The 25,964-nt window shown below is 35.0% G+C and overlaps 1 long non-coding RNA gene across 1 annotated transcript; it reads left to right on the top strand.

Annotated features, from left to right (window-relative positions):
* The first annotated feature begins 6,487 nt into the window (after positions 1 to 6,487).
* On the top strand, positions 6,488 to 10,859 carry LOC117219435 (uncharacterized). The gene is made up of 4 exons (XR_013037176.1): positions 6,488 to 6,571; positions 8,285 to 8,447; positions 8,519 to 8,859; positions 8,995 to 10,859. It is a non-coding gene; the product is annotated as an uncharacterized LOC117219435 (long non-coding RNA).
* The last annotated feature ends 15,105 nt before the right edge of the window (positions 10,860 to 25,964 follow it).

The following is a 25,964-nucleotide window of genomic DNA, read 5'->3' as shown; positions in this document are numbered from 1 at the left end:
ATTGTAACGTCGCCGTCCATTTTCTGCATTGTTCACCGTGACGCGTTGGCGATCATTTATCAATGCGAATAATAACGAATAATAAAGACTTTGTACGCATACATATCCTGCGTCTGCGAGCGTATGTCCTGCGCACATACGCGCTATATACTTATAATAAAAGCCGATTCCGAGCGCAGGAATAGCGATTCCGGAGGCGGTTCAATGCTTGAATGCATGGAATTGAAAATAATGACCGAGTGGGCGTGCATTGTGCTCCTGACCGAGCTTTTTGTTGATTTTCACGTGGCCACTACACGTCCTTTTCGTCGCTAAATTTCGAGACGTTCAACTGAAACCAGATGAAAGAAGAGGAAGGACACGAGATACCTCGATGCCCAGAGACACTTCCGCCGAGAAAACGGAAATGAACAACTCTCGTGTTGGCCGACGTGCGTGCAGCTCCATCTTAAAAACAAACTACATTGGTTGTTCGTCACAAATTTATTCGCGACAATGCAATATAGTTCAAATTTATAATAAAAATTTATATTAAAATCTACAGTATATTAGAATCTATATTAACCCTTTAACCATAGGTAATTCGCTTTCTAAATATTTTGTAAAATTTAGCAAAACAGAACGAAAACAATTATTTTTCATTTTTTAACTTTTGTTTCATTTCTCTTTTTGCATCCATTTGAATATAATCTTTAGAACGCATTTGCATAACGAATAAAACTAGCCCTTTTTCATACCAAAAAATCAGAAACCGACTAGAGCATTAATTACCAATTAAAAATTAATATTTTGTTAATTTGATAATACAGACGATAAATGGTCTTATTATATATCGCGAGAAATGTTGGACGAATATTATGTATCACCATATAACTTTTTGTGGTTATAAATTAGTCCCTCAAATTCTATACATATAGTAATTACCAATTAAAAGTTCAGAAGCTTTTAAAACAGAGGAATTAATTTATATTTTATGAAATAATAATAGAAAATTGTTTCCCATCACTTTAGCATTTAACGCGTTGATCTTAAAAATAATGGAAAACGGCGGCATCATTAAGAGCTCAACCTTGATACAGTTCCATGTATGAAGATGGTTCATTAGTCCAACTGTGATTATCATTAGTCCTAGCGTGGTACCACGAGTATCACGAACGTTCTCGATGAATCGATTATAACTAATCGTGTTCAACAGTAATATAATGTTGATAAGATAGAAACAAGTATGGCAATTAATGCATATTGCGTGTGCCTCGTGGTCTAAATCGAGCTATCGAATTATCTCGCTAAAACTGAACACTATATTTATTATATTCGCTGAGAAGCTTTAACACCATACATGGAAAATTTTTATTTACAGTAATAATTTTAAATTATGATGTTCATAGCGTTATAATTATTAAAGGGAACAAAACACTCTCTACCTCACGTGCATAATGTCAGTTGATCGTTCAATTTCCGTGAAACACTTGAATTTAAGTTGATAGTTGACCATCTATTAAGGTTTATGGAATAATTATTATTTGGAATTATGGAATTATTAAACTATGTTGTCCAATTTTGATAAATTCTAAGCATATTTAGTTATATTTTTAGTTATACTTTTCACAAGAAAGCTCGCTATTCGAATGTTAAATCCTCGCTCTCAAGTGAAACACTAATTTTTGTTTTCTATCCTCGATCAAAATGTTATTGCAGTGTCATACCACAAACCATTAGCTGTATCGTTATAGTTAATAATTTTTTAATTGGTGTACCATTCAAATCCATAAAAAGTAGAATTGAACTTACTCGTGAATCGACCCATCTGGTGATAAAAAACATTACAGACATATAGATCCATCTTAAATGATTTTATTTATGATCTTCTTCTTATTAAAGTTGTTTTATAGAATATAAAATGCATTTATGGCAAAAATGAGCAGATCAATTGAAAAAAGGTAAATGCATTTAAAGAATTAGAAGTTACCATCGTATTAGCTTCAACTCATTGAAACGATTAAAAAATTAAATAAATGTCTACGTAGTTTCTGTATCGCACAATTAATGCAAACAATTTTCATTCTATATAAAAATCCGCAGTCTAATTATCATTATTTATCTAGAACGCAAAAAAACACGTCAAATCACTGGAAAATTTGAAAGACGTATCTTGGGTTTTATAAAATGGAGTATGACACCGAGTATATCCGCACATAGAACCGAGTGAACTGGTCGAAAGTGTAAAGACGCGTGCGGGGGTGGCCAGGTGCATACTCCCGCATCATAAGTGATTGCCAGGAAAGCGAGGGTGGTTTGAAAAAAAAATATGTTCCGACACGCAGTTGGCATAACTGTGCTCTCAGTGATAAAAGCAGATCAAACAAGCCGAAATGATACTAGAATTTCAGATAATGGAGAATTTGCCGGTTCGATCCATTTGTTTCCTTTGCTTCAAGAAATTCCTGCACTCCATACTGTTGACTGTTGATCAATAGACCGCGGATTTTTATGCAAAATAGAAATTGTCATCATCAATTTCAATGAATATAAACTGAATAGCAAGTTTTTTCTTTCTTCAATAACTTTAATAGATTGAAGATAATACATTGATATTTTTACTTTGTCTCAATCTATTTTAAATTGCTAATATTGCTATAAATGCATAAAATGTGCAGTGTATCAATCAAGATTCTCTTAAAGTATATCTGCATACTCCGCGTACTTTATTTTTAGAATAATACGTATTAATATGTAATAATATAAAGTAATATGTAGTAATATGTAATAACACATAAAAACTTTTGTTAATCAATATACTTTTTAAAAAGAAAACTTCATTATTTTACTTAACGAAGTTAATCGGTTTTTATCTCCGTCAAACTAAGTACTTAATTGCAATTAAACTCTTGCACTATAACAACGAGTCAGACTCGTGATGAAGATTTCGAAACAGAATTTGATTCTTCTGTTATCAAAGTCTAAGAATGAAGTTTATATTCAAACCTCGTTTGCATGTCTCACTCATAAACCCATGTTTCGTCATCAGTTAGGGTAATGGAGCCGGTCACTATGGAGTGATCAATTTCTGTGCCTTCAGTTTGCTTTCGAGAATAATCAATTTTATATTTATCGAACAGGACATATTAAATTTGTGTATCCCTTTATTTTATTTATTTTTTTTAATATAAAAATGTAATATATTTTGTTATCAGAAATTTCATTCAAAATGCAAAAATTAAGACAAATTCTTTGCTCGACAGCTTTTCCCATTGCAAAAATCGCAGACCACGCGTGAGGTCGACTAACATAAACAGCATGATGGATCGCGAGCAAATTCAGCATCACAACTTAACACAATGGTGTTCACTAACATATAAGATGTTATTTCAATGCATGCATCGCGGTACTTTAGAATGAGAAATTCCGGGTGCTTTTTTTACATAATGCATCGACCGTCAGAAAATCGCAGCAATACGAAGGTGTGTTCACTGACCGAACATGAAGACCAACTGCCGCCGCAATCTCTAAAACAATCCCGCATTCTCTACACCAAAATCCGGTGGTTTTGTCGTTCCATATGCGGGAAAATCCAGTGGTTTGCAACAATCGAACCAGAACAAGATCAGTATTTCGCAGTTCCGTTCGTAGGGCAGCTATCGTGGCCGATCAAAGGGTGTTAGAAGCGATTACGGGGGTGTATTGACATTATCTTTCATGGGGTTGTCGAGCGGCTGGTCGGTGGTCGGCTATCGATCGTCCATGAGGATAAATACTTGCGTGTATCGTGGGATAGCCAACCACCTGCAGGGGGCAGGTGATGTCGGACATAATCAGAACGGGGCAACAATCCGCGTCACCCTCACCTCGGTAACATTTGTTTCTCTGGTGTGTCGCAATGTGGTACGGTGACTCATGGAACGTGAAAGAAGAGATGAATTAACTGATAAGCGCTGGAACAAGTTGGAATGCATAGTAACGAAAATCACATTGCTACCACTTGCCCGTGCTATGAGATCCTAAAACTTCAGGGTCCCACTTACAATTCGAGGTCACCATTTTTTGCAAACGTACATTCATATAAACAGCTTTTCACGTCAACGGACCAGAAAGACCTGCTCCATTTGCGTCGTTACAACTGCGAAATATTTAAGATAAGTTCTGTCTGAAGGATTAAAGTCCATTTCTGACATTGGGAAGCTGTACCGTCTTTTGTTACTTAATATATCGTGCTCTAAAATTTTATGGCGACAACAGAATATAATTTTTGTTTTTTATCTTTGTTATTTAATGTTTGCTGTTTGTATGTAAATCTTTTGTCACAATCTTGTACTACAGGTTTCCAAACAATTATTATATATTGGAAGAAAACTATATTACGGAGGTACGTATCGATTGGTTGCGTTTGAAATATTGTTGAGTTAGGCTCTAGCCTAATTGGTAATTAAACAAGGTATGTACATTAAATGACGATGTAGGGAAGTGTCGATTTTAATGTGATACCATAAATACGTACATTTTAGATTCATGGCCATGTACCATTTAATATAAATTTACGAATTAATTGCTTTAAAAATATTAATTTTCGAAAATGCAGCAAATGAAACATATTCTTTAATTAATTTCTGCAGATTTTGCACTTTCGTTCTAGAACTGCTTCTTTGTCTATAACAATTTCGAATTATAAAACCACGTAATAAATATTACCTGACTTGTAATGAGTGGTGTAATGTTTTAAATTACAGCATACTTTGTAAATTATGTTGATTTAAAGATATGTTCATAAAATATTGATATAAATGCTTCGGTATTTGAAATATTAATTTTAAACAGTTATGGCATTGAAGATTTTTTAAGAAATCGTTTCGGATAAACGGATTTACTAATTATATGTGTGCACGAATAATTCGAAGTACTAGAAATTACCAACATCTGCCTTTGCATATAGGGTGAGCTTTAAATCTTGATAAAAGTGGCATGGGGGTAACTCTGAGTCTCGATTTAGGGTTCGGCAGTATATGATGTATAGAAACAATTGTAATAGTTGTTTACAGTGATGTATTTACATTTAATTATTACTGAATTAAACAAATTTTTTAAAATTCTAAAAGAAATTCCAAAAGAAATTCTATCATTTCGATTTAGTTTGTAGATATACTTGCACTACTATTTATAGTTTTTAAATACATACCAAAGAAGTTTACAATGACAACTTTTTTCTAAGATTTCTAAGTATTGCTTTTAAAGCGATTGAGTCTACAATTTATCATATTTTTATCATGAAATAATTTATAAAGTATATAGGTCTTCTTTAATTAGCAGTAAAGTTTCAATCTCACACAAAGAAATTCAAAAGTGTAAAATACATGTAATCAAAATTGAAAATGTATTAAATATATTGGTTTTTGAACACAGACACAGTCACAACAAATTTAACACGATCCACATACACTGAGCTGAGTAAAATACTATTTAAAATCGTAGATAGTAAGTAAATATATTGTTTGACATCATGCATGTATTTTTAAAAATAAAATAGTACTTTTGAGAATAAAATTTTTCACTTACTGTGAAGATTGTTTAAAATAGTATTTTAAGTCGTGTCTTATTTTAAATATACCAAAGATATCTGTGCTAAAGTTTCGAAAATATAGCAAAGTACTTTTTAACTGCATTACAAGTAGCTCTGCAATCTGCGATTATCAAAATAAGATACTTAATTTTATGCTTTTATGCTCTCATTGAGACTGAAATAATCTTTTCGAAAATAGCAGTTGAAATGTTTTTATAAAAATATTACCCAGCACTGCACATAGATCACTAAATTCTATTGTAACAACTAGATTTGTATGCTACATAGACTGTAGATTTGTATGCAATATGCACATTCATTTGTCTCTTCTTGAACCTTGCATGCTTAAAGGAGGGGGAAAAAATGTCCACAGAATTTTAAACATGTAGTTTTGTTAAATGCATCATTTAACAGTATCGTATAAATAAATACACCTCGAACAGAAATAATAATATTTACAGCACGTTTTCTTGTACGAATACAAAATGACCGTCTCTTAAGCAGACCTCAAACTGTTACGCGTTCTAGGGTTAATAAATTGAAGGAAATGTAACAATATTTGTCGATTATAACACTTATCGTAAATGCATAAACTTTAGCATAAGATCGACGGAGACTTCGCAAACGCAAAAATGTCTAATGTTTAAAGTACCATGTTCACCATTAGTCTCGTTTCGTCCCTCGACGCGGAGCTTTCAAGTTCAAAGGGTTAAAATATCCCATGAAATCTGTGTAACTGGAGCAGATCAGGATCCCAGTCTCGATAGAGTCACGCTTACTACAGTTACCCTAGAATCCGCGGCGCACTGAATGAAAGTAGAAATCTCGCGTGTCCTTCGCAAGGACTATTTCTTGTCTGGCCCCCACTCTATGGCGCGCTAATGCTATAAGAAAGGGGAAATCCGCGCGGCTAGCAGACTAGCGCTAGACGCCGCTGGACCGGTCCTCGATAAAAATTCTACCGGACACTTGAACAACACTGTGCAGGCTCCAGCAGTTATTGGGTGTCGCATTCACTAGGTTAGTACTGTCGATAACGTAGCCGGGTCCCTACAGCGTCATACTCCCTTCCCCCCGCCCTTCTGTCTACCCCTCATACTATTTCTTCATTTTGATGATGCGGGTCCGCTGAGCGGTATGCCATAGCTATATACAACTCGTACCCACTGGCCTACACCAGCGCTGGCCTGGCAACCTGCTTCGATTCTCTCTTCTCTTCTCTTCCTCCTCCCCTTCTTCTTCCTCTTTCGAGGCTATAAACGCAGCTTGTATCCTTCGACTTTTTCCATCCACCCAGGGATCGTTGTCCCTTAATCCACGTGATTCGCATGATCCACGCGGTATCGTCTCGTTGAGCAAATGAGCTGATAGGTATCGCAGATATCTTTGTACTAGCATGCGACACGTGCTCTAGTACGATATAAGAACGAATTGGATCTTATTAACCAGTTAGATTTGCAATCTTTTCGAAAACTGTGCAAATTGCTGCAATATGTTTGATTTTCTTCATGTACAAGTACAACAATTACAACAAGTACAACAGTTTTGTAAAATATCCTTCTTAAACAGTTAGCTGTGTTCGACGAGTATACTCGTCACCAGGAAATGACGATATTTTGTGTTATGATGAGTATACTCGTTGGAAACAGCTAACCGGTCAAGAGTTACATTGATTAACGATAAGGAGGTACTTTGATCTACAAAGTTTGGAGTTTCTTGTTTTGTAAGTGTAACATCGACGAACATTGTTGACGCTTATTGTTCGCTGTAATTTTATTATTTGGAACTGTATAAACTCAAAGGAATTGATATTATAATGTAATTAACACCTAAATAAAGTAGAATATTTAGACGTTAACGTTATTTGTACGCAGAATTAAGGAATAGGTTGACCAACCTTGCTTTATTGCCAACCTTCATTTTCATCTGATTCTTTTTATTTGATCTTTCAACACAAGGTAATCAGTACACTGTTTTGTAGTGAATTTTTGCACACGTGTTTACTATTCCTTGCAGCAATATACGTTTTCGACCCCTTCTGTTAGGTAGTAAATTCCGCGATTTATCCACACTTTACATTCTCGATAGATGAACCTAATTAATTTACTCAATGTGTTAACACTTTGACTGCGGCGTCACTCATATGTGGATGCCAGAATTATATGTTCCGATATGAAAATTAATTTTAACGATCATCTATTATTATCATTATTACTTATTATAATGTTCGCCTTCAAGGCTTAGGATTTACACTTACAGATATCTCCTCTATGTTAACTCTAACACTAAAAGTCTAATACACTAAATAGATGGCTTGTTTTAACATAGATTAAAGTTCCTACACACTCTTGGTCCCCCTGGAAAACCGCAAGGCCGGTTGAAAACTTAGTTTCTTTCTTATAATTTAACTTCTTCATTTTAATTCCATCATATAGAACGCTTTAATTTTGTGAAATTTTGGAGCTTGTTGGCACGACAATCAAGGTGTTAGACGAAAGTGAACCCTTCAAGACTATGAAGACCGAATGAATCTCCAACGTCAGCGAAGCATACAATTGTTTTCGTCGAATCACCAAACTGTAGGAAGTCCGTTTGTCGATGAAGGCTGTATTACCTCGCGGTTGCATCGGGTCAGCGCTTACCTGGGTTTTACCGGCGCTGTAAAACCCAGGGCTAAGCAGATTGTCCTGGTTCCTATTCAAAGGATAATTCACTCGCGTGTTCCTCGAGCAGGTAAAACAACTGGACACGAGAAAAATGTCTACAACACCGTAATCTAGAGGGGATCTCTCGGACGAGTTTCGACGTCCGCGAATTCTCTTTCGGTCGTTACGGGTTAAAGAAGAATCGGCGAACGGGGGATAGAGGGAGGAACACCAGCTAGTTAATGGCGCAAGTAAGTATTTTATGCGACAGGCACGCGTGAGTTCTCTCTTTCTCTGTTCGATGATTTTTCGAGGTGGGTAGATGTGGGCATAGGGGCAGTCAGTCCGGTCGAGGCATCCAAGGAGGCAGGCGAGCAGTCAAGTTAGGTGCTATGAACGCTATATTCGAGTTCGAGGAGCCGAGTGACCCGACACCGTGCGCCTACGGCAGGTGCTTGCCTCTTACAGCCTTCTCACTGGTGTCGGCTCCTCTCATACCTTTAATGCCGCCTTGGTAAGAGCCAGACCCGAAAGAAGTAAGCATCTGCTTCTCTCTCTAGACGGTCGCGCGAGTTTCAGATCGTCGGAGGCACGACCGAGTGGGGGAGAGGATTGAGCCACGCGCCAACCATCCCCTCCAATTTTCCTTCTTCACCTTTCACAGTATGTACATACTTCGTGTCCATTGTACTACTTATATGCACCCTGCATGTGTGTTCTAACGTGCAGACTGTGCTTGGACGTATGACGCAACCGACCAGTCTGCAAATCGACAAATATACAAACTCATTTTTTCAGAGAAAATTCGACTTTCGATCTCTTAAGGGGAGGAGCCTCGAGTAAACCGTTCAATTAAAGATGATTTTCGGCAAGTTCTTTTGCAACGTCTAACATTGATATTACTTTTCGTTCCTTTTCAAACACATTCTTTGATATTTCGAGATACATACATTTTTTTTATTACATTTTATCGGCGTTCAGTGAAATAACAAATCTTGTTCTCCTGGTCGACGAAATTATACGTAGCTGTTTGTGCGGTCCGACCGGACCGTTAGCAACAGGATACGACCTAGTGCATAGGGCATAAAAAGGGATCAAAACACATCCTGATCCGTGGACTTCTTCTTTTAAAAAGAGGAAGATTCTCTCTATGGTCGTGGGCTGCCAGATTAGCTGTAAATATTATTTTTATCGGCATAGTATAAAAAACTTTAAACGCGTTCTCCTCGAAACTATGTTTCTTGAATTGGTTGCGATGAGATAAAAGAAACGTTTAAATCCTCAAGAAGTGTCAATTAAATTGCTGAAGTTATTTTTGATAGCGCGAAAACTCCTGGAGACTGCCAACAGGGCACAATAATTGGCTCCTCTAATATAAGATTCTTACCAATTCGAAAGAAACCGCAAGCAAGAAAGGCATTTGCAAGGACGAAAGAGAAGCATAAGTTTGAGCAGAAGTTACAAGAAAAATTTGCAACTGGTTTCGCGCTACAGCAATGTTCCCGACCGTTTAAGTAGCTCGTGCTGCTCTTGAAATAACATTCTCGGTTAAAAAGGGGAAAATTGCAGTGCGCATAATCGTGGCTTCGAAAAAAGAGAAAATATAGAGGCGACAATCGCGACAGATGCTCGGAGACATAGGTGAAGTCGCTTCCACACCTACGACTCTTTCCTCGAATACGAATCACGCGTAATTTTCGATAATACTGCCATTCGAAGCGTTCAACCCTTTCCGAGCCAATTGAAACCACCTACAGGAAGGTTCCAGCGAGATTATTTGAATAAGACGTCAAGGCAATGGAATGGGGCAGCTGCGAGGCTGGCTCAGCGTTTTTCGAGTTTTCCAATGATTTTTGCATGGCGCAGATGATGCGGGCACGCGACCACCCTTCCTCGACCCTTTTCTCCTTCTTCCTCGATACCCGCAGAAACCCTTTCGGAAACTGTCCACCGTGAGTTACGAGGATCTCGATGTTCCGAGCGGAACCAGGCAAGAGCAAAACAGAGCCTACCGTGGCAGATGCTCGGTTTTCCTGATTGAAAAACGCTCCACCGCCAACTGTGTACATGTCAAAACAGGATAATCCCCTGGGCTCCTTCCGCTGGGATACTCGGCCTGTATACTTCACTTTTTCATTCAAATGTGACGTTAAATGCATTCATATTCGCACGATGCCACAGCGGTCTAAAACGCGATTCTTGTTGAGCAAAATGATTTTTGTAGTTATATTTCTCTCTATGTGTGTGTATAGTAATTCAATAAAATATTCGGACACCCTACAAAAAGGAATGACCTTCTAAAAATTGAATCTAATAATTTGCATTTGTTTTAGATAGAACATCGACTAATTTACTACACAAAGTCTAAACAAAAAGAAATTGTTCTTTTAACTTTTATATATGAACCTCATGGTATACTTATAATACAGTTCCAGATAACACAAAGTCGTCTTTAAGACGTCTTAAAGACGTCTGGTGTAGGACATTCGGGACGCCTTTAAGATGTCCCTATGAACAGCCGACGTACGGTCTGGAAACGTTTTATCTTACAAATCAAGACGTCTTTAAGATGTGTAAAAGTAAACCGTCCGCAGCCCGAAATTAGATGTAGAAATTACATGTAGGAGCGAATTTAAAGGAAATAAATCTTATTAAATTAGCAATAGATATGTATTGGTACTCAAAACGAAAAAGCTTTATTAACAAGGCAAATATGAAATTAAAATTGAAATGGAAATGAAAATTATAATTAAAATTAAAATTGTACGATATTCGCGACATCTATTGAATGCTATTAAATTTAAGAACAACAATTTGGAACTTTCGGAACTTTTAGAATTATACTGTTTATTATTTTATATGCATTGTATATGTATTTAATATATATTATAATTACATATATTATGTATTTGCGTTCATGTAATTGTATACATGTAAGCTTAGAATAATATTATTATTTATGAAGTACAATATATGTATAGACATCATTTTAGTCAGTTCTTGAAAAGTCATTTTTTACTAATGAAAATATTTGTATTTTAAACATATATACTTGATTTTTGTTACTATGATATAAGTTCACTCGTCTGAAACGATACTTGCAATGTTGAAAATTATTCTATTCACAATTACAGCTACATATTTATAAATGTTGTGATCTTGTTGTGATAAATGTATCACAACATTCCCGATTAAAAAGTGCATTTAACTTGTCTAACTGTATTCCAAAAGATATTTATAATGGAATTAACTTTTAAATAAATTGATCCTTCTAGAAAAAATTTTATAAACACAGAGTCATTATTCAATGAGGAATAAAGAATTTTCTAACTTTGCTTGAAATCGCGAGTGCATTATTTGTATAAATGTATAAAATTTGCAATGTAATGCTACATAATTTTTGATAATCCTTTAAACTTCATCGATATAGCTACAAAAGTAATAATTTATCAATATACATTCTAATATATTTCGTTTAAAGCTGACGAAAGATACATTGCAATAAAATTGTTTATTCAATAAAAAATTGGTGATCACACTTACATATTAAATAGATTATAAAAATGATACGTTTGGGGTAGTTTCCACGTGGTTTGTCACGATTCAACATCGATGCCTATGCGATGATTCACTCGTTTTCGGTTTTAACGTACAAAATAACGGATGATGACATGATATATCGTAAAACATTTGATTCCCACGCATTTTGGGTTGCGTGGCACTGTCTGGTACCCACAACCCATAACAGTTCACCCTAACTCAAGCTACCCCTTCTATGTGGAAAAAAACTCCTTCAAATCGCGCTTGCAGGGGACCTTGTTGCGTAATTACTGAAAGAGAACCTGGCAATAACAACAACGACGACGTCCGCGACGCTGTAACCTACACCATATGGTAGTTTCCCCCACGAAGTAACTCAATGCTTACCAAAACACTATGCAAAATGATCTATGAACACGTTACTGCATCGCGTTCATAAAAATTATTCATTATTTTCCTTATTTGTTCGGCTTTATGAGCATGAATCATGGGATTGTGTAATTAGCAACGCGTGCCTGAAATATTCTGTCCTTCCTGGTTGAAAACTTTTTATTACAAGTAATAATGAGATCAAATGAATCGATTGCACTATTCTGTAATATACTTTGAATAATTGTGGAAGTTCTGGATTTATGATTATCTGTTTTAAAATATTATTATTTTCTCGAATGTTATGTGTTATTGCTTTTTTGAAATTAATATGGAAATTTGGAAAGTTTTTTAACTTTAGATTATAATCTCAAACATAGAACATATACTAAAACATATACTGCATAATTGTTAGAAATTCTGCATTCAATATCCTGATCACGCAATTTAAACGCCATATTATTATTTGTGGGATGAAAATGATGCCGAAATTCACAGAACTTTAGTATTTTCATAAAATTATTTCAAACACTTCTAAATGCTAATAACTCGACTGTAGATTTCATTGCATCTACGGCAAAAATGAATTGGTGAAACTTGAAATAAAGAAAAGGTTAAATAAAATGAAGAACGTTAATGTAATAATTTCAACTTATCTCAAAATTATTTAAGAAAGAAAGAATATTATACTCCTCAATTATACACTTTTTCCTAATTCAGGATACAAATTTGATATCACGTTTAGGAACAATATGGCAGCTTGTTTACTACTTTAATTTAGTCTCTTCAAAAATGACTTATTGAAGTATATATATATATATATATATATATATATATATATATATATATATATATATATATATATATAAGTATACCTTAATATAATATATATACCAAATAAATGAGATTTAAGTATTTAAGTTAGGTAACGATATTATATCGAATTGAGTACGGTAGAATATTTAACTAATCAATAAACATGGACAGAATGACGTTTCAATAAATCGATTCTCCGGCCAATGTCTGGAATTGTAAACACAGAACTTTCGACACATTGGTTGGTCCAGAAGCCTTCGCCAATAACATTTAAAATACCAATAAAGTATAGACAGGATCATGAATGGTCGTCTGACCGCCAGCCACATGTCATCGGCATGCTTACGATGAAATGCAAAACGTTCGGTTATCGTGAGATAGTAAGTGGTTACCGCAAACAATAATAAGTGGTTACCGCAAACGAACAGCGAGCACAGGTTTCAGCAGCTTCGCTGCTCGTGAAAGCTGCGCTGGGACGAATACTGCCAACAGAGAGGAAAAAGAAGAAGGTAAGTACCTATTGAGTAACATTTCTGCCGTTTACGATCTTTTTGAACGCGAGAAAGAAATGGAAAACAAAAAAAAAGGCGCGAAGAAGAAGGCACGAGAGCAAAAACCGTTGCGGTTTATGAGGGATTTTATGGTGTAATCCACGGATACGTCGTGCTATTATCTACCTGGGCGATAGAAAGCGGTTGTCTTTTAATAGATCATACTCGTCACCTTTCATTCTGGAGAGGTTTAATGACAGTACAACATAAATGATACGTACATAGATTTTGCTGCGAGCATGACACATCATCAACACGATCAAGGAATCCGCCACCACGTTTATTCCAAAATGTGATTATTAAGAAAATGTTATAATTATACGTTATGTATAATTAATTAATTATATATAATACTATATGTGTTTAAACTTTAAACATACAAATTCAAAAACAAAACATTTGTCTTATTATTAGAGAGTACCCGTAAATAATGTCTTTTTTGATCATTAAACTAAATTTTATTTTACTTAACATTTGGTACAAATTAATTTCACAATAGATATACTAAATGGCAATAAATCAAATTAGGAAACGAGTTATGTAATAATGAATCGAAGAACAATATAACACTGCTAAGTCAGTCTAAAAAAACAGCGTTATTTACCGGTACCTCTAATTATAATACACATGATTTTAGAGTTCTTGACACTGTAATCTATGAATTACTACCCCCTCGCACTATAACAGTTATAACATTATTAATAATCTACTAAATACGAATGTTATTACATTCTTCTACATCGAAACAAAATTTAATTCTCCTGTTATCAGAATCTAGGAATAAAAGTAAATGAAGACTTAGAAGAAACAGAAATTGTCTCATTTTATTAGGGAAGTTATGAACGACAAAGAAGTGCTATAATCAACGTAGCTGTGAAAGATATCGTGACATTTCTTTCTTGTAAAATAACTTGAGTCCACTCGTCTGATATTGGAATTTCTGTAAGCTGTTCACTTGGTGCACATGAACCATCATTTTTTGCAGCCTGGAATTCGTAATGTGAGACGTTTTCACATTTAGAGTAGTACCACGGTAAGTTCCACCGTAACGGTGTTAAATCGTTGATTTTTCGGTCATTTTTTCACGAGGTTTTAACAAATATTTTGTTTTACTTTATTCTCAAAATATTTTTAAAATAACAACTTAACTAACATGGTATAACAGATTAACGTTTCGTTATTGGAAATTATTTTAATTTGTTAAGAGAATTTTCTCACAGATATATTTACTTAAATACGATGTTAGTAATAAATAAACTAATTAAACAGGGCATTAAATGTAAATAAAAATTACGAGGACAAAACGTATACACAACGTACAATCAATAATACATTGACGACAAGATTTTGCAGTATACATTCGTTACAATATTCATTAACATTCAGATATCTAGTTACACATTGCATAGATTACAGATCAATCACACTTAAACTACCAGTACATTTACATAATGTGCTCCATAATTGTTATCCTACATTCTGAATATATTACTCGTACTTAAGTCATTTTTGTAATAAAATATTATCCAATTTAATAATGTCATCTATATATTTCTTTATAAATAATTACCTCTGATAGTCATTTATAAAAATTAGACCTTATTCTTTGTATTATACGTATATTGCTGTTTTCACAAAATTAGAGATACTACATACGTACGTATATATTGTTGATTAACTATCAAATGATCAGTATTCTTATTCGAAAAAAAAACAGAATTTGTAGGAGGCCATTGTAGTGGCACAGTTGTTCCAGCAAACAAACCGATATAATTGTTTCTATGTTATTGATAATAATCAGAACAACGAGAAAATGTGATCATACGTTTGAATGTATTATGTGAAGGAAAGTGTGTGCTCCAAATATATTGTTCGGTTGTCGTTAATACTTCTTGATGTAAAGATGTCGGTTATTTTTTTATTATTGATCCTGTTTATATTTTCTGTATTATAATATATTAAACATTATTTATAAAACCATGTATTTACTCGAAAAACATTATCAATACAGGAGAAAGTCGAGAAGTCTTTCTGTGGGTTGCAGTTCTATAGACAAAAGAAAAGACGTGTTTCGTACCCGCCGAATTTCTTTCGCGAGCAATTCGGCCCCTGAAACAATGCGAAAGTTGGGCATCAGATGGTAAACCAGACGATCGTGGACCATCTGGTGGTCCACCCTGGCATACGGCGAGCATCCGACGTATAAGCACGCAAAAAAAGTCCAAAACCCGATACTCCGAACGCAAGTCTACAGGAACATTAAGATAGCTAAGCTGGGCAAGTCAGCTGTAACGGATAATCCCGATTAAATCGAATGAAAACAATGCAGATACTTCAATAAACAATATTAAAGCATTTTCATAGGGGGAGTATTGAAGACCCTTAATCCAATAACTTCCTTCGTCTCGGTCAGGATTTCATCCTCCTAATTGATACGATTCACTCGTTTACTTTGCACCCTGATTTGTGTTCTCAACTTTGTAGATGGACTGTGGATCCTGATCTTACATTTTTATACAGTCGGCATGAAAAGTATTCGGACACCTTTGAAAACAGAATGGTGTTGTGGCTAAAAAATTGTCTCAAAAAATTGTTTTAAAAAATTGCAATTGGTTGAATTCATTGAAATTGTATGTCATTTTTATCTGACAAGGATCCAATAGTGTCCAATGCAAAAATTCCGATTTTTCCAATTCGTGCATTTAAGAAGACTTCATTATGCTGTCTTCATACCCGAAGAAATATAATTAATAAAATTGATTAATAATAATTAACTACTTGCAATGAAAAAGAACGTAATAATTCGGCTGTCTCAAATGTTTAAAGTCACTAGTAAATAAAGACATGTTACATACCGCAAAATATATTTTTCAGTACAATTATTTATATCTGAAGTCTTCTAACATGATCTAAGAAGGATATACTGTATTTTACTTAAAATTTTTGTAGATTTGAATCTAGAACTGAATTAAATTTTTCAGTTTTTCCTTGGAAAGAAATTTCCTTTCGTAGTGACGTCAAAAAAGTATTTGATTCAGTATTTTGCCAATAAAGAGCATGACTTTCGCGAGTATAAGATTTAAAGATAACCAGAAAGATGACAAAAAATTATAGATCAAAATGATCAATGCATGGTTGAATAAAATTTATTCTAAATAGTAAAAATCGTTTTGCATTTTCACTTGAGAGAACAAAATTATTTTTCGCACAAGCTAATGATAATTTCGTACATATTGCAGTGTAAGTCGATGCAGCCTCTAATAAAGTTCGACGTTCAATTATTCTACATTTCTTCCTTGCACCATTTTCGTTCAATAAAATTTGCTCGAAATAGTAAGAAATCGTTCTTCGCTTTTTCTTGAAAAAACAAAATTATGTTCTGACCAATCTAATGGTTTTATACACATCGTAGTGTAAAACGATGTAACACAAAAGAAAAGCTGCACGTTTGATCGTTATACATTTATTCCTTGGACCATTTTCGTAATTAGCGGCAAGGTAATCAGGGTGAAACGAAATATCCAGACCAGAGTTTTACGATGTTCAATGCAATTTGACGTTGGTGCAGGCACGAGCCGACAGGAGAGCGAGTGCTTTGTTTTTCAAGGGTAAAATAAGACGGTTAACTAAATATGAGGCGATATGGTGGCCGAGTCACGTTTGGGAGAGGGCACGTGCAGCACGCGTGCTTCGACTTTGTACACCGCACCGGCGAAAGAATAGCGGCTGTGCAATTCCACGGTTCTGTAATAAGACTCGTACGATGGCGAAAATATAATTCTACTCGTTAGTGTCAAGGACGATCCCGAGCGTGATTATTTTTTGTCTCTGAACACAGAGATGCAATCGTGGAAACAACGTCGAAGAAGTCCATGAAATCCAAACGTAAGTAAAACGTAGTAATTGTTCTGCGGTGTATGTGTGACATACTAATGGCGTACTGAATCGAATTTTACTATTATTAATCGTTACGTGTAACTATTATCACTATGTACTACTATTAATTGTTGCGTGTAACGTATGCACATGACCTATGGTTATTACTAGACTACGTATTTTATGCATTTTTGAATTAGATGAATATCGGAATATTTTTTATGTTATATACAACCTATTAACGTTACGAAAACAGAAAAAACATTTTCATCCAACTTACGTTCCTTATCACTATCTTAGACAATTTTTATATTGCTTAAAAATCTCAACATGTAATTATTAAAACTCATGAAAATTAAATCTCTGGACACTAACAAAAAACGACGATATTATTAGTGTATTGCTCATCAAAATTGGCAAAAGACATTTGGTCGTTATCGAAACGCGAAATTTGTGTCGAACACTGTGTGATCATATATATTTATTAAAATTTCTGAAAATTAAATCTCCAAAAACTAAAATATAAGGACGATATATAATTTGTATTTCGCGCATCAAAATCCACAAAAATCGCCTAGTGATTATCAAATGCAAAATTTGTTTTAGGCAGTATAACCATGTAATTATTGAAACTTCCACATGTTCCGTACGCAGGGTGTTTCCTTTTCATTTTCTACCCTGTTTTTCGTAACATTTCTTTGTCTACCGTGGCGGCACGTACCCCAGTTTAGCCGGAATGATTTACAAGTCAGTCCAGCGTGAAGGCAGGTGACCGTGCCGGTCGAACGCTACTTAAACACTTGCACGAGCCATGAACGTGGACACGGCTTCACCAGGAAACGCATGCCGCCACCGATAATCATTATAATTCGGTATCCGTCCACCGCTTTTGATCAGCATACCTCAATGTATTATGGAAATCGGCCGAATACCACAAAATCTTCACGGTAAGTAATAATTTGACGATCAAGGCTATACGGCCACGAAGGTTCCCGGCGAACATGAGCGAGTTAACGAGCTCGCGAATATTTAAGATTCTGCCATGCGTTCTGGAATCTGAACCCTTTCGATAAGCGACGAGCCGTTTTGCCGTTCCACGAGCGATCGCCGATGAAGATAAGGGTTCGCCGCCCTTCGAGATGATCCATCGTCAAAATTGAGATCGCTTCGAGTCATCACACCGATGGCAGAAGAACGTGAGACTACTTCAACGCTGGAAGATCAATCTCCTGGTCCAGGATTTCTTTTTTTTTTTCTGTGAGCAAAGGTCGACACTGCATCGGAACGAGCATCGGAACGAGTATCGTCCAGTCATTAGACCGTAAAATCATCGTCTGCGGGGGTCCCGAGTAACTCGGAATCCGAGATCGCTGTTGAAATCGCTCGGTCGTAACACTTTATGGCAAAAAAGCGCACGGAAAAGAAACACGTGGATGAAAATCAGTGGTCTGTGACTCGGACGCCTTTGTTCAATGTAACAGATCTAATCTCATTCGAGGTGTTTTGAATTTTTGGTTTTCAATCTAATATTTTAAGTGAATTTCTTTCTGACTGAATTTCTTTGTGTGAATTCCTTTTTATTAATATGCCACTTTTTCGGGATATTTTAAAATATTCGAAACATCGCGTGCCATTTATCTTTTAAGCAAAGCTAGAATATTCTATATACTTCTTAGAATTTTAAACGTAATTCTATTTATTTGTTTTCACTTACGTAAAAATGATTTTATTAATTTGAGATTTCATTTTTTGGATGATCAAAAATGTTAGGTCAATTTAACTAAGGAGGGCAGTGCAGTCACTGGGTCATTGATTTTGGTAGAACTTGGTCTGATGAATCTGGAACGAAAATAAGTCGATGTTTACGCACTTCCTTACCTTTTATTCTAGTCAAAATAGTCTCATTATAGTTATAATGAATTATTAAAAAATAAACAATATTAGAAAGTAATATAAATAGTTCGTAAATTTTGTTCACAATAATTTCAGTTACATTGAGGATCTTGTTTTCAATTTCATTGTAACTTAAAAAGAATATTTTTCAATTTTTATTTAATATTAGCATTAATTTATTAATCAGTTCTATTACAAATGATATAATGTCCACGTTTGTATAAATATATTAAATAGAAACAGAAATAATTTAGTTTCATTTTGCGTTAACTTCTCGCATAGAGTTGCGCTATATTAAAATACCTTTGTTTTTTCAAATTAATTTTCGAACGCACGTTTCTTTGAAAAGAAATCGTAAGGTAAGGAGTTAATCGCGAATAATAATTAAAGCGGAGATAAAACCGAAATTAGTATAATTTCTGATGCTCGAGTCAAATTGCCGTAAAGAATTACCTCTGAAATTTCTCCCATCTGTTGCCGAATATATGCAGTGGCATATTGGATTGCAGCCTCGTTAGCCACGTGCTTATTTCGAATGTATTCCACTTTTGCGTTACGAGCACCGGTAAGAATCACTTATTCCTGATAAAAAGGTCAAATAGATGGTAAAAGTAACGAGGGAAGAAGAAAGAAAGTAACGGAACGGTTTTTACAGCCCGCTGAATTGCCGGTGCAGACGAGTTAATATGTCAAGGTCCTCGAAAAAAAGCGCCTTGAATTTCATGTCTCGCGGAACTAGCAACAGCCTTTTAATATTTGCCCGGCGAATCGTTAACACGGCTGACCCGTGCGCAAGTTTCCGACACCCTTCAATTACTTCTCACGTACCAAACCGAGTCGTTTTCGATAGATTATGGTTTGCGCTCACGCACTGTACGAGACCATGAGGGTACCATAAATATCAGTTTGTACAAGAAACTGAGAACGGTCGGAATATTGTTACGCGAAGGTTCCGCTCGCGTCCACGGATTCTCTCAAACGGACGTATCGCGTGCTGCGCGAATTCATTATAATTTCATATAATTATATTAACGTGAAAGCTGTGCCGTTCATCGACATTATTTGATCCATCTACTCGGTGAAAACGGATATTGCGTTGGGTATGACCTTTTTCATAAACCAATGATTCACCGTTCACATGTTCCTCTTGCCAATTCGAATTCAATTTTTTACGATTACTATTTCGTCGTAATTTACACTTATGGTTGCAATGGAAATTCCAATCTAAATATAAATATGGCGTACAAAGATAAACGAGTGGGTTAGATCGTAGTGGCGTAAGTAATATTTTCAGCGTAACAGTAAAGTAACATTTTTGGCGTAAGAAACAAGGAATGTTACTGTTTAATAACGCGTGAATTGTTTTCTTAAGTTAGTTTATAGTAACTTTATTATTTAGCTCGCTTCTAATCCTACTGTCTTTTTAACATTTTGTCAAAATTTTCGAAGATGTGACTTACGCCGCTATGATTTTAACCCTAACCGAAGGGCTGATTTTCAGAAAGTAGTAACACCAGCAAAATTTTGATTTATAATAAATTAAATAAACTAAACGATTATTTGGTTTTTAACTGGATTTATAAATTTTTGGTGTAGCAAGAAAAAAGTACACAATTGAAATAAGAATTTAAATATTGAATGAAGAAAGAACAATTTGTCATTTTATTTGTCACTTTATTTCCTTTTTTTATACAGAAGTATAATGCAGGAAAATACGATACTTTTTTAAAATACGAGTTCAGGTAACGTGTGCTATACACGAGGCAATTATATTAAAAATATTAATATATTAATTTACAAGATGATGATTTCAAAAAACTAGTTGTATTACTCACAAATACAGTATCATCGATGTTCGATAATACTTTTGTTAACACACTTATCCTGTCACGAAGATGTTCAAGTTTGTATCTGTGTCCTTCGTTATCATAAAAACTGAAGCTCCTTCATAAAAATGCTTCAAACGAAAATTACATAGAATCAGATTCTGAAATAAAAAATATACCATTCTAAAGTAACGATATTATGTGCCTCTTGACACTAAGCAACTTTTATCTGGAACTTTTTTTTCTATTGTTCTATCTGCTCTAAACACTCCTAAGTATATCAGAAAAAATTTCGGAGTGCAAAGGGATAAATAACGTCAGATAACTAGGTATAACATTTTGGCATAAAACTTTTCATTGTGACACTATAACAGTTTTTACGTAGTCGTAGTCCATAGAAAAAATTGTTATTTTCGAACCCGGTATCCTCTGCTAGCGGGCCGACTGGATCAATTCAGATTGGAATTCGCGTAAAGAATGGCGTTTTCGCAGCAACGTGCAGGTCTCGGTGAGAAGACCGACGATTGAGACTGCCCGAGTGTAAGGCCAGTGTGCAAGGTAAGCGTAGGGCGTAGTGTAGAGGCACGTGCTATCGCGTTCGTCTAGCGGCGCGGGAGTAGATACCGCTTGGCGCGCGATGTTTGTTCACAAGAGTAGAAAAAAAAAGTGCGAGGTTGTGTGTTGTGTGGCGAACGCGACGAAGGGGGCAGGGAAGTAGGTGTTAGAGCCGGGCTACGTTGAATCGGCTCGTTGTTAGCTTTCCCGTTTTCCTTCCTCCTTTTATCTGAACCTCCTCTCTTCTTTCCCTCTTTCCGCCCTTTACCGCCAACCTCTCGTTCCCTCTCTCTATCTTTTCCTCTCGAAACCTCTCTTCATCGGTCGGCTCGTTCGGCCATCGGTCTGTCCTTTTTCTCTGTGGCGCAGGAAACTGTTATCTGCCGGAGCTATCTCATAAAATAGAGTACACACGTCGTTGTCGAATCGGAAGACTTTTCAGTAGAATCGTAGCTGGAAGCTGCTAAAAGATTTCATCACTTTTGCTTCCAGACGTGAAATCGAGTCTGTTACGGTTTCCTCTCTCCAAACAATCCCAGTATGAACGTACTTTTTCTTGTTGTAATAATATTCGTTGGAAAAAAGCGCACGAGAACAAATAGCGGTTAAAGCTAGGAGCATTAAAAACAGCCACTTCATTATATTTCGTAAAAGTGACAAGCTCATATTTATTTGGAGATTTTGTGATTTTTATCATAATATAGAGTGCTCGAAATTTCCCTGGAGTCACCTTATATTTTGGCGAAATCTTGTAATTATTCCATTGCAATGAAAAGATAGTGCGCGTATGACGTTTTATTAACGTATTTAATATACATTCGCAGATGTAATATTTATTTATAAAGAAAACGTCAATTAAAATATTTTACGAAAAAGCAAGTGCAAAATTTCCATAAAGTCATACATTCTTTAAGTAAACAACATTAAGACTAACACAAATTTCTTCACTATTTCGTAAAAATTCCACAACTGCATGAAATCTGCACTTATAGCCATTAGTACAAAACTCAATAATGCAAACAATTTTTATTTTGCATAAAATCATCAGAAATTTATGATAATGAATACACATTAGAAGTATCTTTTTTCAGTCGTAGAATAATCGATGAAAATAAGCGATGTTTCTACTACGTAACGAATAAAAAATCCGCCTGACATTAACTTTCCTAAACTTGCTTAACAATTTGCGAGTAACACTTAATTAATAAAACACATCGCATAATTCGATAATTCTCGCATCTAAGGAAGATTTTTTGATTCTGTTGAAGTATTTACTAAATATCTTTCATCGGCACAGTAATCGCACGCTGGCATCTTCGTTCCCTTAGCATTCACGTCGATAATTTGCCGAGATTGCATATAATTTCTGTATTAAACGGAGAGATACAAATCAGCGCCTTCGGCTACGAATAGCTTATGCAAGGTGCTTTCATAGTCTTCGCTGTGTTCCCGAAAATGTTAACGAAGTGACACTTTGCTGTGTGCACACGACGTTTTGTCGCACTTAGTTCCCGTCAATAGATATTCGAAATCGTTTTAACCGATAAACGTTGACTTACTCATTTCAAATAAAATATACACCGCTATTTTGAGATTTATTTCCAAAATACTGTAAATTTTGAAAATGTGTACAAACGGTAATTGTAAAACGTACAACATTTTTGTTTCGTGATGCGCGTGCGTAAAGTTAAATTACACGTTCAGATATTACGAAATTACAGTAATTATACTGTTCATTTCATTAAAATCTTTCCAGATACAATAAACATTCTTTGACCTAAAAATTTATACGAAACGGTAAAACCAAATTGCCTTTATAAATTACACGCCGAGTGCAGCGTCTTCAACTAATTATTCGATTCTTATCCAGCAATTTAAAGATTATATCGTGAAGATTAATATCGTGAAGTTCAGTTCTTATAATACGTATGCATTGTTTAATATAAAGATTTTTCCATCATTGACTGCCTAGGTGAATTTATTATACATACCTTTATTTTTCTAAGTATTCTATTTAGTAGTAAAGATCAATTGTATTATATTTATTGACGTATCAAATGTAATAGGAATTCTCAATTAATATTCTATTGTTACATTATCAATTTAAAATCCATCATTTTTTAATAAGATCCTTAAACAATTTTCGTGACGCAATTCAGTCACAATTCCGACACAATTCAGTTCGGACTCCTCATGATGTTAAAAAATTAAAAAAGCATTAAAAAAATACCGTGATTTTCAATAATCATTTCACTAAAAAAATTGCTTCAATTTTCTGATTTCCGTGTAAATGAATTTGACAGTAAACACATTGACTCTTTATCTCGAAACAATTGTCTGCTAACCATTTTAAAATCAAAGTTCAACAGTTAAGAATTTCTTAAAATTTTGTTCAAAAGTGACAACAGTTTCATTCATAATTCAACAAAATATTTGAGTTAATATAACATAACAGTTTCTTTTGAGATGACTATTTAACAATAAACCGAAAGCATTAAAAGGGATTAGAATGACAGAACCGAATTTATTTATAATTATTGGACTACGTGTGTCTTTATGGCAATTTCGCCCCTGCTTTTTGATAAAATAGATGAATTTACATTTTTGTATAAATAAATATTATATCTCTGAATGTAATCATGCACCTCTCTCTCTATATAGTTTCTTGTATTAATTCTAAACCGTTATTCATGCACTATTTTTTCTTTGCTATGGAATAATTATAAGATTTCAACAAAATATCAGGTGGCTTTATGGAAATTTTGGGCACTGTAGTCATTCAAAAATCTATTTCTAAGCATTTGGCAGATAAACGAGTAAATTTAGAGCGCATGAATATTCGACCACTAAATCATTCGTCCGAAGGAGAAGAGTCATCGTGAGATGCAACAGCGTTGATGGTAGAGCAGCGTTTGAGAAAATCTGCCACGAATCCTAAGCGGAGGGTCGCGTTTGAATCAGGCGAAATTGAAACTTCAGTCGAGAGGCCTGTCGATGGGTAGCACTCACCGCACTGGTTGAGAGACTGCCGGTTTCGCTTGGGCACAAACAACAGCTACCGTGGTTGAGATGCCATCGGACATTCGTGACAAGATCCCCGATAGAGTTCTCGTGGCACTCCAGTCCTTCCAGAAATTAGTAAATCCCACACGAATTGCGCGCAGCCTGTGCAACTGGCGCTTGGTCAGCTTGTCCTTTCTAGCGGATGCACCGGGAATAAGAAACACGTGCTTGTCAGTACGCCCACGCGCGCATTATCGCTATCTGAAAAAGAAAATATCGATTCTTCGCAAATATTATACTGTAAATACCAGCGTGTTAACGTCCAACGGCGGAACGGTTTTAAGCTGTTTACTCTCGGACGGAATATCGTTCGATTATTCTTAACACACGGACGGCGGGGCTCGGGTCAATTTTGACCCAGAGTATAAATATTGTTACTTAAAAATCTAGTTCCGACAAAATATGTTGAGAAGAAAAAGATATATAATATTATTGTATTATATACAGGATGTCTAGAAAGCTTGGGACCAAACTTATACTACGTGTTACTGAGATCGAATAGGAGAAAAATGTTTATATAAACTTGTGTCCGAAAATGTTTTATTAAAAAGATATTGTCTCTACCTATTATATTGTAACTGAAATATTATAAGAAGTATGAATAGAAAATTTGTATTCATTGTTTGTTGTAATTTATTTTATTTAATCATGTTCCTCTGGCATCTCTAAAATAATTACTGTGTCGTAAAAGGTAATCCCATATTTAAAAATTGTATAACAGTTATTGTTTCAAAATTTTATAAAATTTGGAACGCTTGAAAATGATTCAACAATGTAATTGTCCTTGGCCTGCGACATTTTTCGTACAAAAATTTTTGTTACAACATTTACAAATTATTAAAATTAAGCAACACTGAGTTCACGGAAAATATTATTTCGAATATTATTTAAATTAATGAAATGTTATTCGAATTTTGAAGTAAGCCAGTAACTTTTACATTCTAATAATAACTATTTAATTTTGCATTTTAATTGAATTTTTCTTTGTTCGTTATCTAGAATTACCATAGTAATAATGTTCGAATAAACATTAACATAATCATATTAATATTATAGAAATATTCAATTTGTAAAATGTAGGAATACGGAGTTGTTTAGATTTTTCGGAAAATATTGGATCAGATCCATCGTTGTTCGCTTCTTCCGTTATCTCCTCTCCTCCCCATCTCGAGGCCAAGGTGGTGACACCTTGCCACGCGCCATCTAATAATAAATGTACGTCGGACTTTTTCTTCTTATCTTTCTCCGCAAACGTTTCTCTTTCACGCTTCTTACGGTA

The sequence above is a fragment of the Megalopta genalis genome, chromosome 2 (assembly GCF_051020955.1).
Source record: "Megalopta genalis isolate 19385.01 chromosome 2, iyMegGena1_principal, whole genome shotgun sequence".
In the NCBI taxonomy this organism is placed as follows: domain Eukaryota; kingdom Metazoa; phylum Arthropoda; class Insecta; order Hymenoptera; family Halictidae; genus Megalopta; species Megalopta genalis.
This window is presented reverse-complemented; position numbering and strand designations above follow the sequence as displayed.